The sequence below is a fragment of the Dermacentor silvarum genome, chromosome 2 (assembly GCF_013339745.2).
Source record: "Dermacentor silvarum isolate Dsil-2018 chromosome 2, BIME_Dsil_1.4, whole genome shotgun sequence".
Taxonomy (NCBI): domain Eukaryota; kingdom Metazoa; phylum Arthropoda; class Arachnida; order Ixodida; family Ixodidae; genus Dermacentor; species Dermacentor silvarum.
In genome coordinates this window covers 7,703,930-7,716,311 of record NC_051155.1, presented here as the reverse complement: position 1 = coordinate 7,716,311, position 12,382 = coordinate 7,703,930, and the positions used below count along the sequence as shown (strand labels likewise).

At 47.0% G+C, this 12,382-nt stretch overlaps 1 protein-coding gene across 2 annotated transcripts in view; it reads right to left on the bottom strand.

The window, feature by feature from the left end:
* Positions 1–12,382, bottom strand: part of LOC119439891 (uncharacterized) — a 227,704-nt gene that overhangs the window by 206,442 nt on the left and 8,880 nt on the right. The window lies entirely within an intron of this gene.

The following is a 12,382-nucleotide window of genomic DNA, read 5'->3' as shown; positions in this document are numbered from 1 at the left end:
CTCTGCAATATGGATCTTTTTGCTTCCAGCATGTGAGCGAGCTTAGCATCCATCCCGATTGTCTGGACGTCCGTTTCGATTTCTTTGGTCGCCTTGAGGGCGTCCTCCTTGAGTTCGCGCGTCCACTGTTCTAGTGTAGCGGGCTTTTCGGTACGTTCCTTTCGTACCTGTCTAAACGCATCCCAATCCGTGTATCTCCACTTTCGGAGTGGTTTCGAGGCGATTGCTATTGACGTTTCTACAATGTAATGGTCGCTGCCGAGGTCCTCACCGGTATTATGCCAGGTGGCCCTCTCGACGTTGAGGACGAACGTAAGGTCTGGGGTGGTGTCCCTCGAAACCGAGTTGCCCATCCTGGTGGGGTAGAGCGCCGACGTGATCAGGGTGAGGCCCATCTCTTCCGCATCAGTGGCAAGATTTCTGCCTTTGGCGCTGGTGACGCCATATCCCCATTCTACGTTTGGGGCGTTGAAATCTCCGGCAGTAATCAGCGGGTTGTCTCCGGCTTTGTCCTTGGCCTTCTTCAAAATTCGTCTGAAACTTTGCGTTTTGTGGTTCGGGCTACTGTATGTGTTGAGTGCTAGTATGCTCTTGGCCTTTTTGCCTTTGGGAAACACTTCGATGAGCAAGTGCTCACATTTGCTGTCCGGATTACTTCTGTCAATCTCGGCCCATGCGAGCCTGTTACTAACAAACGTCGCTACACCGCTGCAGGCTTTTGTGGGTGGAACAGCAATTGCTTCATATCCCGGAAGGGTGGGTGTGTCGGTGTTGGTCTCTTGAATGAGTATGATGTCCGGCTTGTCTGTAGTGTGTCTGATGTGTTGTTGCAGGACCGAGTTCTTGCTGCGAAAACCGCGACAATTCCATTGCCAGATTATTAGCTTCCCTTGATTGCTAATTTGCGCTTGGTGCCTTTCGGCTGGTTCTCGCTTATTTGCCTTCTCCATTTTTGCTTTCCACTTTGGTTGCGGACTTTACCGCCGTTTTGGGCGTAACGATATCGCTTATTGTTGCACTGTTCCTTCTGACCATGGGGTAGGCGGGGGGGTTGACAGGTGCCGTGGAGTGAGTAAAGACGGTTCTGTCGAGAGCCTCGATCCTGGCGCCGAAGCCCTTCTCCATCACTTCTACCCTGCTCGTTAGGCCGTCGACCGCCTCTACTAGCCTGTCGTGACCCTTCTTGAGCGACTCGACATCGAATTGGAGTTGACCTAGGGTACTAAGGATCTTGTCCAATTTACCGTCTATGTCATTGGCAGGCGTGTCACCTTCCGTGGTCTTGGCCTTGCGTTTCTTGGTGGCTGGTGTGCCCGCGGGTGGGGTTTGACTAGCCGTTTCTGATTCCGCTACGCTGGGGGGAGTCGGACTGGGTGAAGTGTCCATGTGCGTATCCTGTGTCTGTGTGCTTGGTTTGCTGGTTTGCGTTTTAAGCAATCTATTCTCGTTAGCCAGTTCTGTCATTGTGCGTCTGAGTTGAGCGTTCTCGTGCTCGAGTGCTTTGATTCTTTCTAAGATGTCTTTGTGTACATTATTCTCTGGCCGTGCTTGCAAGCTCACCTGAGATTGGTCCCTCAGCGGCCCGCGGTTTGTGGGCAGCGTCCCCGCCGTTGCGGAGGCCTGGCATCCCGTTGCCGCCTTGACTCGCTGGGCCCAGCTGTTGGCTCCCGCCGGGGGTGCGAAGCGCACCCCCGAGGTGGAGCGGTCTCGGCTCCCGGGTGTGCGGGAGCGGCTCCTGCGACCTCTGCTGGCCGATCGGGATCCCGAGCTCCCTCTGGATCTGGAGCGTCCTCTGTGCTCACGCTGTCCATCTGGCAACTGCGCCGCATCTGCGCCGTTGTGCCTTAAGAGACTAGTCGCCTTATCTCGAATTTTCTTGGCCGCAATGGCTGCCTGCTTGTTCTCGATTCTTCGCTTGCGTACCACGTACGGGACCTGGTATCTGTTCTTGCATTCCTTGCTGGCCGTGGGGTGTTTGTCGCCGCACAACGCGCAAGAGACCTCCTCGCAAATGTGATCAGCTCCGGGGTCTGCAATGCCGCAGCCCCTGCAAGTCTGCTTTTCAGGTGCGGGGCATACGTCTGCTCGGTGACCCAGTTTTCCGCAAGCCTGACATATTGCGATCTGCTTCCTGTAGAGCGAGCACTCTACCCATGCACATCCGTACATCACGTGGTTGGGAACTTTATATCCTTCGAAGACCACAATCACCGTCCCGGTTTCCTTAATGCGCTTCGCCGCCAGTGCGAGTGGGTTTCTCGGGTTGACGACAGACCTGGTTATCGTTTCTTGCGTGTGGTGGAGCGGAATGTTGCGGATGACTCCCTTGCACGTGTCGTCCGGTGCAGTCTGGTAGGAGGATGCCTCGTACGTCTGTCCGCCGATGGTGATGCTCTGAATTTTCAAATATCCGTGGACATTCTCGGGTAACGGGGAACTCACGACCATGATGTTCTGTTTGAGGTTGGGGCAAATCGTGTCCCCATCGCACTGCGTCGTTTCGAGTCCGGCTGCTTCTTGAATGGCCTGCACAATTTCCACGTGTCCGGTTTTGGCGATGTTCAGTCCGCCGCGGATGCGAATTACTACTTTGGTCTCGTTTTGCGGAAGTAAGGGCATCCTACTTGCCTTGATGATTTCTTTACGGGCCGACACGGGCTTGGATGCTTTCGTTGTGGCGCCGTAGGCTGCCACGTTGGTGGCGACGTTGAGGTTAGGCTTGGTCGTTCTTCGTGGGGCGATGTCGCACCACCCGTTGCTGACGGAAACCTCCGATGGGGCGATTTCTCGGCCGGTGACTTCGTAAGGCATTGTAGTGTGGTTGGCAAGACTTGGGTAGAAGTCTCTGTGCCGGCGGGAGCCCCGCCGTTTGTTCAAGCGGCGAACTCGTCGGCGGGTACGGCGTTAGGGTTAGCGAGGCCCTACTCGACGTTAGGGTTAGCCGACGTGGCGGCCGCCCCGGGCACAATAGTTCTCGCGAAAGTACACAAAAAGAACTCACAGGGTCGAAAATGGTCTTGAAATGAAGCATATATCTTCATAAACGTGATGCCGCGGTGCGGTGGCACTGGTTTCGCAAACGTCGCACTCAATTTGAGCAAAAAGCGGGAGCTCGACGCGACGCGTCCGTCCAGCTCGGCGCCATCCGCGTTCCAATGCCGGGAACGCGGTCGCTAACGACGTCACTAACGGCGCTGCCAATGGCGCGCGCGCTTGGGTGCGACGTAGAGAACGACGTAACTGACGCTGCAGCCAATGAAAACGTTTATCGAAACATGTGGCGAACGGCTTTTCGTTTCGCCTAGCTATATATAGCTTTCGCTGTAATAATGCATTCGATTCGGTGCCTCTTGACAAAATACTATGACGACGTGTGCTTATCGCAAAAAAAGTCATGCTGCTATTACGCTTCGCTACTGATATACTAAATGATTGGTGAAAAGCTGTTCGTGTTGCAGCATTTCATACTGTCAAATATGTCGAAGTCTAAACTGCAATCCACAAATTAACAGAATAGGTGAGTAAGGAAAGCAGAGAAGCGCAACTTTTCTCCGTACAGTTAGCTCCGCTGACCGCTCTTCAAGCCGCCTTCAGTTTCCGTTCGCGAACAGGCCAGAGTGTCGTACCATTTGCTTTGGTATCGAGGCAGCTCTTTCTTGGCGCTTTAATGTCACCGCTAAACAAACCACTAATAAAAACTTCAAAATTGGTAACGCGAGTTACGGTGCCTTGTAAGACGCAGTGGTTGTACATATATGTTTAAAGGCATTTTGGGCCGTGGCAATATTGTTACGGGTGAGATGGGTTTATTTACAAGATGATCGAGGTAGCGTAGAGACCACATCGCAGGCAGTCAGGCATCTTTCCAGGCACAGTTCTTCAATCTCCTCTTCTTCGGCTCCACCGCGCAGCGTAACAATATACACACTTCTACTTTGGTGCTGTTTCAAGTAATTAAATTAGTGAATGCTAAGGAGGTGGGATTCTGCGCAAACGTAATCGAGAATGCACATGCAGTTGTTCATTTCTATGGTAATCGCTGACAATGCGGCTGAGGGCTCGCTTCTCTAACGAAAAATGTGGTGGGTGTTTGTGGTCAATTCTGCATAGATTAGAGTAGAACGTACGTAAAACCCACAAAAAATTGTTTTATTATGGACGCCGAAATCATTAAAAAAAATGTCGCAGTTGCGCCCGAAAGGCGAAGCATCGATTGCGACAGCAAATTAGTAGACAACTGTACGAACTAGGGATAGTAGTTTTATCGGCCATATAAACTTGTGAACATTCGCTTACTAACTAAATTAAGAAGCGTGGTATCACGCGTTCTGAGGTAAACATGAAAACATCTCGCTCGATGACCGCGGAAACTTGCTGTCACAACGCTAAAGTGAGGAGGCGCGGCAGCTAGCGAATTGGCCTTCGTGCCGTCTCTCGCTTCAACGCCAACGTCGAAAGCACAACGTACACGAAGCTACCGGCACTGGTTGCACTTTTTCCACATCGCAGATCGCTTTGAAGATAAGGCCCGCGCGGGCGCACACCTTTTTTACGTTGCACATCGCTTTCAAGATACGGCGCCCGCGTGGCCGCCGCCGGAGTAATACCCCTGACACACAGGCACTCTAATACCCTGACACACGGGCAGAGTAAAGTCCTTTGCAGTAGAGACGGGTCGCTCAGGAGCGAGCCGGATCTTTTGAGCCGCTCTTCTTAAAGAGCGAGTGAAGGCTGTTTCACATGGTGCGATTTTGCACTGCGATTTTCGCAGCTGCGATTTTCGCAGATGCGAAATTCGCAACGGCCATTTCACATGGTGCGATGTCAACAATGCGATTATGCGACGCCCAGGGTTGCTTGCTGCCAAATTTTGTCGCACACGTCGCATAAATTCGTTTAATGTAATGAAAAAGACGTGCGCGTTATAATATAATTGACCTCTCTTTATTAGGATCAAATAATACGTGCGTTTTGTAATTTAGAAACGCTTCAAAGTTTAGTTTGTTTTGGAGTGCGCAACAGCGGTTTGTGAAGTTCAATACGAGGAGAAATGGCGGACGTAAACAGCTGTTCGCAGGTCGTCGTTCAGCGTCGTGTGCTGTCTCGTGTGTGTTTTATGCCTGTGTCGTTCTACCTGCGGTTAAACAAATTACAAGAGGACCTATCAACAAGCCCCTGTAGCTGTTGTCATCGCATATGCAGTATTCGGGATTCGGCGGAGTCGTCATGTCAACGCAGAGACCCTCGCGCTACCCGTGATTAACGTCAGCTTCTGAAAAACGGATGTGTGTGTGTATTGCTCGTGATTGCGCATTAGTGGTTCCTGCTCCTAGCAATATTCTTGCACAAAACTTAGCAGCAAGCACCAACCCAAAAGCTCACGTCTGCCCCTGAACAAAGCCGCAAATGATCTGTGTGTAATTACTGAACGTGCAATGGAATTTGTGTTGTGAACGTTTATCTTAGCGCCAGCCTGGCTCGTCCGTCTCGGCGCCTGTGCTGTAATTATTCATACAAGTGCTCTCTGAATATTTCGAAAGGAGTAAAAGCCGACACCACATTTTTTTTAGGAGCTGCAGTCACTTGTGTACGTAGAATCGTATCATGCTGGCACACATGGGCGTCGTCTATTTTCTCGTCCTGTTTCTTGCGCTGTTAGTGTGCTGTGAATCTGTATCAAGAAGCTTAAGTTAATATGCTGCAGTACGTAGCGCAGCCGCGTAGCCACACGGCTAACATTAAAATACCTTGTTAGGACTACGTTTGTTTGTTTAATAACAAAATCGAACGCTAAAATTTTGTATTCATGGTGGCAAGTGTAAGGTAAGAAGCTATCGAAACTATCCGCTAATGGCATGAGTGTGCTTCTACCTGCTTCAGCACGTTATCCTTGATAACCCCTTATACCCCTGATAATGATAACCCTGATACCCTGATATCCCTGAATACCCCTGATAACCAAAAACATATGCAACTGGAGCAGGTGCTATGATTCCTTTCCTGGAAATGAAAGCCAGCATCCCAGTCTGTTAAGCTGATCATGTTCTTAACCTATATTAGACCAATGTTAGAGCATGCTAACTGGAGCTATTTCAAACTGGGTTATTTGACCAAAATAAGAAAGTGCAAGGAAAGTGTCAAGGTACAGTCTAATCTGGTATTCCCGAACCTATTGTATTAGCAAAACTTTATGCCTCCCTGAAGTGCCTGCATTAACCCAATGCTGAAAACAGGGGAAGCTGATTCCCTTTCTTGCTATTGAAAAGCTGCTAGTATCTCAATAACAGACCACTTATGTTCTGAGAGAAAGTGAGGGGCACTGACAATATCTCTAATCTTTTGTATGAGCCTTCACCTTGAACGAAAATGGAATAAAAATATTTACCTTTGCAAGCCTCAGAATCCAAACATTCTCAAAATTTTGAGGAGCCACATTAAATTTTTGAGATACAGACAATAAAAAGTGTGCCTAAGTACAAGTGCACACTGAACACACTTGAGTGGTTGAGTGGCCAGCTGCGAATGCAAAAGCGTCCATAGCTACTACCTCGAGGTAACTGCTAGGTTGCACGTGTGTTTCTCCTATAGCCCATGTACCTGGCAAGGGGAATGGTTATACGTAGTCCTGTGCTTTTTTTTCAATAGGTGGTGGCTAGCTGATTTCATCTGTTTATGTATTTATTGTTTGTGTGTATCTTATGTGCATGTGTTTGTGTCATGTTCTGATTGTTATACGTGCAGTGATGCAAGAATCTTTTTTTTAATATATTGCACTACAGTCATTTATTAAACTTTGTGTTGAAATGTACAAAATGTGGCCACCCAGTAATGGTTAGGACAGACAGCAGGATTGGCAAAAAATATGATGCAGATCCAATGCACTTGCTTGAATCGACATAAGGCTAAGCTTTCACGCAACGGTCAGTTGAACTCTAGAAAACTAACTGCAGTGTTTACAGTTGTCCTTATTTCACCCGATGCAACACATACTCATAGACAATGTTTGCTTATTCACCGCACAGGTCACATAATGTAATGTATACATAGCACGGTGAACTCACTCAAACGTCGGCTCACTAAGACTTCGAACTAACCGTGAGTCTGAGTTCGTTTCAGCCTGACTGAGTCGAATTTTGGTGAATACGAGTAAGAGCAAGCTCAGTTGAGTAAACTTTCAGTGAATATTGTCATGTGGTAGTCGGGGAAAACTGATCCAAGTATAATTTTAGTGAATATGAGTCAAAGCAAGCTCGGCAAGTAGATTTTTGGTGAATATGACTCAGTGCAAGCTCACCTGAGTAGAATTTTGATGAATATAAGTCGGAGCAAGCTTGGCTAAGTAGATATTTGGTGAATATGACTCGGTGCAAGCTTGCCCGAGTAGCATCTTTGTGAATATTAGTCAGATCAAGCTCGGCCAAGTACAATTTTGGTGAATACGAGTCGGAGCAAGCTCGGATAAGTAGAATTTTGGTGAATATGACTGAGCAAGCTCGATTGAGTAATGATGGGATATGGTTATACGAGTTTATGCAGTAATACATGTAAGTGCAGACTCATTAGCAACATTGCCTCCATCTTGATGGGCTATACCTACGCCTCACTTTATGAGCTGTGGACATGCAAGACCCACCCACACTTGAAAAGATACTATCATTCATACGAAGGAATGCAACCGGCTGACTTCACTGCACAATTTTGATCTGCTTTTGTTTAATGAGTTATCTACTGCTTATAAAAACAAGGTGTTCGCCTGCTTTTCGCATTATTGCATGTGTTTTACAGGAAGTAGAGACAGAGAAGCAAGAAAAGGCAAGGATGTTTATGGCTAAGTAGTTTCTTAGAGTACTGCGATATGTTACAACCAGCATAAACAAAAGTAATTCAATGCACTGAAGTAAGCGAAATGTGCAATTACCTTTTAATGTGAGGGTTAATACAGATGCAGTAAGGATACAAAGTCTGCAACACACTGAATGTTTATTGGTTTTTTTGTTCAGGAGAAAAATGATGCATCAGAAAAATTAGAAAAAACTGTTTAAATATTGCTTCGAAAATAAATTGGCAATACTGCTTATTCCCAGTCAAAGCGTGAAATATGCTATTGTAGAACATTCATTACGATATCCAGTTTGCACGTTCGCTTTGCGTCTCGCAGCGGAAGTAACAGAACCTTGAAATGAGATAATTCATTGGGGAAAATGCGCATGAAAGCCCTAACCAACCAAGTGCAACTAAATGGTCGCGCGTATAGCGTGACCAAGCATTTGGTCACGCTATACGCGCAACCACAGCATTTGTCCGTAGTTGCATATTCTTTAAATTGTTCCGTCCGTAAAAGCATACGGCGATAAAACTGTGGCGTTTTCGTACATCGCGAGTTGTCTCCAGAACCAGAAAATTGGGACGACATCCGAAGGCCATGCCTTCCCGTGAGGGACACCTCGTAGTATTTACGAACTCGCAGCACGTGTGAATAACGGAAAATCACGCAAAAGTACGTACTATCAGCACCCGAAGCCAACCTAAAAAACAGCGTCGCCAGATTAGCAACGTAGCGTGTCAACAAACTCATAGAAATCACAGAACCGAATCTGACCTACGAGTTTTTATCTGCACTATTCGCGTGTCGGTGCTGATGTTACGTACCGATTGCGTAATCCAAGGCTCCACTCAAATAGTTGCACTGTTCGAGGCTCGTTGATCCAATATTTATAGACAAAAAAGTATCTATAAACGTTGCGTTGAGCGACCGCCGCCATTTTCCAAAACAGACCGCGAAATACCTCTCGGCGCAATTTCGACGGAAAAATCGCAGCGATTGCTGCGACGTTGCGACGCTGCGACCAACCGGTTGGTCGCAGCCGAAAATCGCAGAAACGGCCCTGCGACTGCGATTTTCGTCGCATGCGACGGAAATCGCACTTCCGGTGCGATAATCGCAGTGCAAAATCGCACCATGTGAAACGGCCTTGAGCCGTGGTTCAGTAGAAGTGAGCGGCGGTTCTTTCGGTTCTTCAAAAAGAGCTGCTCAAACGACAGCCGAAGGCGAGGGGATGGAGGCGACTCTTGCGAGGAAGGGCGGGAGGGCAGTTTCTTTCTCGCACCACTGATAGATGGCGCGGAAATCGCACCCAGCAGAAGAGACGGAACGGTTCGCCGCGGCTCGAGAGATAGCCGACTTCCTCCTGAAGAACCGCCGCTCACTTACTGAACCACGGCTCCCTCGCTCTTCAAAAGATCCGGCTCGCTCATTTCGAAGAGCGAGGGAGCGGTGGTTCAGTAAGTGAGCGGCGGTTCTTTCGGAGAGAGGAAGCCGGTTTTATCTCGTTCAGTGGGCCGTGCCGGACCGTGCCGTCCGAGCCTTGTCTTCTGCTGGGTTTCGAGATTTCGTTTTCTAACCGATGAGTGGTGGCCGGCGTGGGGAGACTCGCGCTACTCGTACTCGCTCGCAGTGTGGTGTGCGCAGCAGTCCCTTTGTTTTTTTTTTTTTTTTTTTTGTGCGTCCCGATGCCACCGAAGGGAGAAGTAAAGAAGCCTTAATTGACAAAGGTTGGTACCGTTCGTTGCCTGCTGTTCTTCGAACGGTGTCTCACGACTCTCACCGATCACACATCGTGCGCTGGCGCAACAACACTTCGAAGGTGGTCTTCCGTGTCTTTAAAGACAACAGGTGAACGTACAGTTTACGTCCTGGTCTTCATTTGTGCTAATTAGCGTAGTCATGAAAATGTCACCGATAGCATCCACTTCATTGCATTTTCTGAGCGTGTATCATTAGCACGTCAATAAAACGAGGCGAATGATCTGTTGTGTTGTAATAGGAGTTCATTGCTTCTTTTCCTTTTTTTCTTTTTTTTTTTTTTGTCCTGGTGCATGACGGCATGATCGCCAGTATCGCGCGTGCGCTCAAGAGAGAGAGAGAAAAAGACGAAAGGTACGTGCGGTAGTCTTGTGAATAGTATGATTTTTTTATTGTACTTCAAGAGATGATTTCGACATTCATTTTGCATGGCGTTACAGCTCACTCAGATTATTGTGAGCATGCGTATCAGAATAAATGAATAAAGTTTGAAAATAAGGTACAATAATTTTGGGTTCTTATTTTGACCAAAGTTGATCTTAAAGTACCACAAAAAACAGAAAAGCTCGTGTAATGACGATGAAGTTTTTTTTTTTTTTCTGAGAAAAGTACGTCGCATTCTGCCTGTTACAGTATTATAAGCATTTTATCCTGAATATGAGAAAAGAAAGTTTCATTACAACTAAAAATTCATGCTTTTAAAATATGTAGGAATAATCTCTAAACATAGCGAAAATACCAATGACACGGTTATTCAATTATGCATATATCGTTTTTTTTTCAAAGCCAAATAACTGTAGAATATACATAACACAGGTGACACGCTTAAGTGAACCGGTGAGCCGTTCAAATGAACCGGTTCAATTCAGTGAGCTGAGCCGTGCCGAGCCACTCACTGAAGTGAGCCGTTTTCCCCATCTCTACTTTGCAGGAAACCCCTTTTGTTACTCCGAAGGACCCTTTGCAGAAAGGAGTTGCGCCGATGACACACGGCATCGCACTAACTTCTTTAGGGGGTTCCTCAGATGAACGCCCCCCCCCCCCAAAAAAAAAAATCGCTGTTTGTGAAAGCAGCAAGAGAGAAACATTCACAAAAAGTTGCGCATGTACATTACATTTAGTGACTGCAGGACCTAAAAACATTTTTTACGACTTTTGATGGGTTATCAATGTGTATATTCTGATTTGAACATGGCGGCGCTAACGACGTGGTGCGAGCGTTTGAGAGTATAGCTAGAGTAAATCTTCACTGTTCGACAAATCACTTTACCGCTCAAAATAAAAACACTTTCCAAGGTTAAAAAAATACTTACAGGGCCCCGTAGTTTTGTAACAGGTTTCCTTATATTGCTGAGTTGTGCACTCTGCATGCGAGAGTACACCTTTCCGCTCGAAAAGTAGTTGTGCGATCTTCTTTCCCGAAGAGGAACCTTGCCGGGAGGGGGATACTTCTTTGTAGTGTGTCACTGTGCTTGTACGCCTTTCCGGTAGATTTCCCCTTACCTAAAGGGCTTTAGAGTGCCCGTGTGTCAGGGGTATAAAGTCCTTTAGATAAGGGGACATCTGCTGGAAAAGCGTGCAAGCGCAGTGACACACGACAAAGGAGTACCTCCCTCCCGGCAAAGTTCCTTTGCGGGAAAAAAGATCGGGCATCTACTTTTCGAGCAGAAAGGCGTACTCTCGCATACAGCGTGCACAACTCATCAATAGAAGGAAACCTGTTGAAATAACTAAGGTGCTCCGTAAGTATTTGTTTTACCTTGGAAAATGATTTAAATTTTAGTGGTAATATGATTTGCGAACAGTGAAGATTTACTCTAGCTATACTCTCAAACGCCCGCACCACGTCGCTAGTGCCGCCGAGTTGAATTCCAAATATGCGCATTATACGCCATCAAAAATGGGGAAAAATGTTTTAGGTTCTACAATCACTAAATGTAATCTACATGCGCAGCTTCTTCCAAATGTTTTGGCTCTTGCTGCTTTAACAAACAGCGCTTTTTTTAGGGGCGAAGCTCCTTAAAGCGGCACCCGTTCGTCCCTCGTCGTAGTAGTAGTGTGTAACCAGTCTGAGAAAAATGAGAAAAAAAATTCCGAAGTTGTGTCCGTAGCGCGGAATCGAACCAGGGACCCCTCGCTTCCGAGCGCGCGGCGTTAGCCCACTACGCCACGAAGCACTTTTTTTTTTCTTTATTTCCAGCTTGGCTACAAGCCTGAACAGGAGTTTGTCAGATCACACTCGTTTTATAAGTGCTAAAGCATCCCACATTGATATCACATCTTCATGACAGTCAGTCGTTTTGTACACATCACGTACTTTCACAACCATTTCAACAAAATAATCATGCACAGATCGGCCTTTAACATCACAGTGTCTATATGCCAACAGAGAACGCCAGACTGCATGCAGCCCGAGTAAGAAGATAACGTCCATCTGTTCACAATCGCGTTCAGGTGGCAGAAAACGAATGCCATGTGGATTTAGGGGTAGGTCTATCTTTAATGTTCTCTGTAATATATCCCAAAAGAATATAGCATTATTACAGTCAATAAAAACATGTTCAATAGTTTCAGATTTGTTGCACAGAAAGCATCTGCTACCCCAAGGCACATAAATGCCCTTTTCTTCTAACCACGTTTTAACCGGCAAGGTTCCCGTGTGAAGCTTGAAGAAAAAAGTTTTAACGTTGGCTGGTATCTGCATATTTTTAACCCTCTTGAGTACGTCTTGCCCACGCCCTTCGTGAAACATTAACCGATACAATGGTACAGGGAACACACTCTCCACAAGATCCTTCA